Below are 5,874 nucleotides of genomic sequence, written 5' to 3'. Positions count from 1 at the left end.
AAGGTGGGGCTTGGCCTTCAGCAAATGGCATCACGCAGCAATAACGGGTTCTTGGGTTACACACTCCCCCCGCCGTAGTGCAATTAAAAGTTCGGGCAAAACGACGAAATCAAACGTAACGATAATGTTCTTTTAATCGAACCCGGCATCGACAGAATGGCAACGCAGCAACTATAAATGGATAATAACAATCAGAGCGCCACATTTTACCCGCAAACAATGGCCGGCCAGCCGGTGGCCCAGAAGGAAAGTTCTCACGGAAATTAAAATCCCGAGAACTTTGCATATGCGCAAACCCCACGCCGCCCGCCAGCACGAATGGGATGCGAAGAGGAACCACCAACCGGCCGCTACCGGGGATTCCCCGAAGCGGTTTCCAATAGCGATTTGATGTTTTATGCTTCGCTGTGGAAAGCACAAAGAAAACAACAAATCAATTAAAAACAAATGCCCTTTTCATTTTGCAGTGCCAACAGAAATAAATGGCAGAATGGTGTGCCCCCCACCCTCAAGTGTCGCTTTCAAGTACCAGCTTCTTAAAACGTTTTTCAAGTTCTCGCCGCGCCACAAGAGCCTTAGCCCTTTCAGCGCGCCGCTTTTTCACTTTCTTAGCCCCGGCGCGCTTTGCATGTGTGTGCCCCGCTTCTTCTTGTAAAGTGAAAGTGTTTACAACCCGCCATCAGCCACTCTAAACGGTTCCGTGCACGCGAAGAACTCTGGCACGAACAAACGCACACCGTTCCCGTTGCGTTGCTGCTCTCTCCGTGGCACGGCGTGTTTCCGGAAACGGCTGGGGGGCGACTCCCAGCCATCGATTAATTAAAATTCTGGACCCGTCCACTCTCTGCGATGGTGCTGCGCGCCGGGCACGTTTTGCATGCACCCTCGCGTCCTGGCTGCCGTGCCGTGTTGTTGCCGCCGGGAGAGTAGTGTACATGCGATGCGCGGGAAGAATTTATAATTCAATTCTTCTAACCCGGCAGCGTGTCAAGCGGGGCGCTAAAAAATGGTAAATTGTTCCTGGGTTCAGACATAAATGCGAATTTTTTGTCGCCCAAAGCGAAAGTTCCACAAACACAAAGTGCCAAAAAGCTGCTCCCATTTCGCGCTGGTGGTGCTTCTCTCTTGTGCACCGCAATCATAACTCATTCGATATTCATTACTTTTCGCGGGTGATGCATCGTCCGAATCTGCCGACCCCGAGGGTTGCATGTGGAAAGCCTATAAAAAAGGAACAAAAATCACGGCCAGTGAGTGGACAATTTGCTCCAAGTTTTTGGCCAATGCAGAACATACAAGGGGGGAGACGTCGGAGCGGGGCTAGCAAACATTTTGAGTACCACCACCACCAGCATCGGGCCCGCACTAAAGTGGCCAAGCTCATTAATTAACATTCGCGACATCTGGTTAAAACGATGACGTTGCGCTGAAACGATACACACCATGCGGCACAAGGGCATGGAGGAATGAGAAGGAAGCCACTTGGTTATGCTGCGGAGCGAGGGCGGAGTGTGGTCCAGAGTGTGCTCGTCTCGCTTCGTTTCGTTCTGGGGCGGCTTAATCATTCCGAGCAGGAACACAAAGCCACCACGACCGAGCGACCGACCGACCGGCTCCACATACACATCCTGGACACGGGGCCTTTTCGCCTGGCCTGCGTCTGGACTGGTGGTGTGTGGTGGACACATTATTTATAGGTCGTCTGTGTTTATTTTAATGATGATGATGACGGAGAAGATGGTTCTCTGAGCGCGGGTGCGAGGACGAGGTGTTCCGCATCCGCACTTCCGGTTCCGTCGTAAATGTCAAGCGAGAGCAGCTTACAACGCAGCGTTTTTGTTTTCCCATTTGTCGATGGTTCTCTCTTCGTTCGTTCGCTTTCGATACGTTTCTTCGCCCATTTTTGTGTTACACCCCGGAGTGTTTGTGCCGTTTTTAACAAAGGATTCGTTTTTTCCCCGCTCCCTCCCCCATCGGTAACATACTTCCATTCATGCACGCAGCAAACGGCCCATATTCAGCGGACCGTTTTATTATCCGACAGCAAAGCATTGGGGGTATATTCTGGAAAACGGAAAATTCTGCCGTTAGTTTGGTAACTTGATGTTGTGTAACTTTCATCTGCATCTGCATTCAGGTTGGCCTACGAAAAATGCGAAAGCCCATACAAAAACTATTTAGACACAGCATAGAATTATGCAGATGCTCAAGGGGCGTGCGCCAAATGAAAATCAAATGTTGGCAAGCGTAAACTCCCACGGCTGGTGGTTTCCTTTCATCTCACCAAGAAGAGAAAGCATGACACACGGTAGCAGCAGAAAAAAAAAGAAACTGAAGAGGCCACTTAAGAATTTTATCGTTCTTTTGCTTGCGCTTACAGTTGGCTTTTTACGCTGCCTGTGTGCGTATTCCATTAACACTTCTTTAACCAGCGCCGACCCGCCGAGAACCCGAGGTGACTCCGGGGGGCCTTTCCCGTCATGTAACATGCGCATCGTTCGCCGCGTGGTAATCGCACGGACAGCAACAAAAACCGAGGCACCGAAAGTTTCTGCGCTCGTCAGCAGCGCCAGAGACGTCATTCGGTGGGCCCAAAACAAACCCCCCAAAACCGCCTACTGAGTGGGCTCTGGTTCTGCCGGAGGTTTCTCGTTTGTTTTCCGCAGCCCACGAATGTTACGCACTTTGTAGGCGCGTACAACACACATGCACAGCCATGAAAAACACATTGCATGCCGGTGAAAATGGGGAGCGAAAAACTCGTGGTTCTCATCGCTCTGATTTCCTACCACGATGAGTGTCTGTGGGGCCGTTTCCAAGAGCGGCCGATTTTCTCACCATTTTCCCCGGAGCCTGCGAGCGAGCGTGCTGCTGGAAGCGTATGCTGCAACATTATACGGCCTGCACACATACATAATGGTGGCCCGCCCCCACACCGAAGACAGCGCCGCGATGCTTTTCTCTCAGCATCGGCGCCCGCGAGATGGTTCTCTTCTCTTTGCTCCATTTACTGCTGCGTGTGTCTCTCTGTTTACAAGCGTTTTGTATGCTCACAGCATATCCCACCCACCCGATGGCCACCCGCCGCGCTCCCGCCTGCTCCAACCCAGGGACGGTGGTCTGCATGCTGCAGTCCTGCCTGCCTTGCGCTGCGGCAACACTCTCGCGCAACGCCGAGGTTTGCAAGACGCGACGACGTCCGCTATGCTGTGTGTGCATTTTTGGCCATTCTTCTCTCAACCGATGCTCACGCAATCTTCGACGGATAATTCGCGTTTTCCACGGTGAATGGGCGCACTAATCCGATCCGCCATCGTCGTTTCCCTGAAACCTGCAATCAAATCAGAGCAGCGAGAGAGAGAGAGCGAAGCTCCAGACTGAGTTAGGGATGCGTTTTCACACCCACACAAACCCACCCAAGTAACTTCACCGTCAGATTGTCCTGTCGGACGACAAAGAGTTAGCACGGAGATTGAAAGTGCAGCTCATGGCGCGCGGCGATAGTTTTCGGCCCGGCAGAAATTCTTTCACCCAACCTCCTATCGATCAAGGCAAGCCGTGTGCATCGATGTAACGATGGCTCGACTACGGGGGAAAAGGACGTAGCAAATGCCCTTTCGATCATTCTGGCAAAATTGTGCTCCTTCTGTGTGTGTTGCTGTTTGAACAAGAATGTTTTCATCGTTCTTTCATCGTTTCTTTCGGTACCTTCTCGAATATGCTCTTGCCTTGTTGTTGGGGCTTGGTTTTCATGGCCTGCTTCTTCGGCGTTTCTCGTTGGATCGTCTCCTTTCGACATCTCGATGAATTTCTTTGCCTTTACCTGAATATGCTTTTTCGTCGGCCCTTCTGTCCTATGTTACGCTTACGCCCCTCGCCATTTCCTACAATGTCCTTCTACCCTTGAAAGGCTGCTAGGGGTTGCCAGTTTGTACATTCTCTCCACTTTCCGGCCGTTGCTCTACCCCGGTCTTCGCAGAGTCGCCATCCTCGTTGTCCTGCCGTCCTGCTTTTGGGACACAGAATGGGTCACACAACCGTTCACCAGGTTCACCGTTTCGAAACAGGATACACATGACAAAGGAAGGAAGCAAAAACGACGCACACACTCACGCATCGCACCACACAGAACATAACAACAATCTATACTCCTCGAACCCACCGTCAGCGTGTAGCAGTGGAAGTTGGATGGCGGCAGCTGAATTCGGAGTAGGCTCTGGCCGCGAAGCCCCTGCAGTAATAGTTGCTGCTGCTGCTGCTGCTGCTGCTGTTGCTGCTGTCGGTTGCTTGGGGATATTATTCTCTCGTTCTCTCTATCTCTATGTTGATCTCCCATTCCGTTCTCTCTCTCTCTCTCTCCTTCTCTCGCACGCATTCTATCGTTCGAACGCACAAACACTCTCATCGGGACAGCAAAAGGGGGACTGAAAACTCGCTCGCCAAACCGGAATATCTCCTGTTTGGAGGATAATGCTTCAGCTCCACGGGAACTCCACATAACGCGCGGCCAGAAACTGAAACGCTATAGAACCACCATTGCCACCACCGCCGCCAGCAGCGGCTCTCTCTCTCTCTCTCCCTCTTTCCCAAGCAACCAGCATCATTAATCGAAACGAATGCGCAAGGAACGCCGTACACTACACAAACGCGGTCGCCACAAGTCTACTATTATGATCTTCACTGTACGCGCGGGCTGTTTCCATTTGGGAGTGTAAAAACAGCAGAAAATGCGAAGAAACTTCAACGGAGGATCCACACGTACACACGCGCGCACACACGGCCACCGAAAGAACGCTTCCTGACGACCAGGCTCCAGATCATTCATTTCGTGTGCATCTCGCCGTGTTTTTTGCCGTTCGGTCTTTCGTGACCAGCTCTTTTGCTTGCCCGGTTCCGCCGGTCTTCTTCATCGCCCGGCTGCCTGTTCGCGAAGCTCCTTTTCATAAAGGGTCGTAATTCTTCCTTTCCTTTGCCCCTAGTTCTTAGCCTTGGCCCGCACACACGGTTGTTTGAGATCTTGTTTTTGCTCCTCTCGCTTCCCGTTTTCCTGGCTTCGCTTTCGTTCTTCGCATCGTTTTTCTTTCCTTTCCTTCGTTCCCATCATTCACGAAAACGCCATCCATTGCCGCCACGAAGTGTTGTTTTTTTCTCCGTTTTCATTTGTTTTGTGTGCCGTTCTGTTCGCTCGCTCTCTTTCGCTCTACGGCCTATGCTACGGGTGGCTTCGAAAAGCCAAGCGATCGGCGATGATGGCCACCGCATACGATTTTTCTCTTGGTTCTTTTCCGTTCTTGTTCTCCGCTCCATGTCGCGCGTGTTCAAACACAGGATGCCACGGGCATCGAAGGGGAGCCCAAACCAAATACACCCATACACGTGCGGAAAGGGGGAGCGCAAACGCACACCACGGTGGCTCGCCGGATATCCTTCGTAAAAACGCATTTCTAGAACGCGCGTCAGGCAACGGCGGAACCGATGTGCAAGGGGTGACAAATGGCGGCACGGGCCGACAGAAAGATAGAAAAAAAAGATGGCAAATGGCAACCACCGTGTGCGTCGTCAACGTCCTTTTGGTAGCACGCACACACTCGCACCAGTATCCAGAATCCCTTCGTCAGCCGGAATCCAGAATGGTGGACGAAAAAGTGGAAAAAACCGCCGAAAAACCCGCTCGCAAAGCGCGTCTCAAATTATGGTGTTTTTAAAGGATAAAGTTGGGCGTATTTTAATCCTTTCTGCACTCCAGCACTGCAATCCGACGGCAATTATTGTGGACGGCCGACAATCGCAGTAAGCTTGGTCGACATTGCGAAACGCGGCGTTCTGCTCACGGGGTCAGCGAAACGGTGACGGGAAGATCAATGTCCTCCGTCG

Source organism: Anopheles bellator, chromosome 2 (assembly GCF_943735745.2).
Source record: "Anopheles bellator chromosome 2, idAnoBellAS_SP24_06.2, whole genome shotgun sequence".
Classification (NCBI taxonomy): Eukaryota; Metazoa; Arthropoda; class Insecta; order Diptera; family Culicidae; genus Anopheles; species Anopheles bellator.
The sequence above is the reverse complement of the archived record's forward strand: the minus strand, read 5'-3'. Positions refer to the sequence as shown.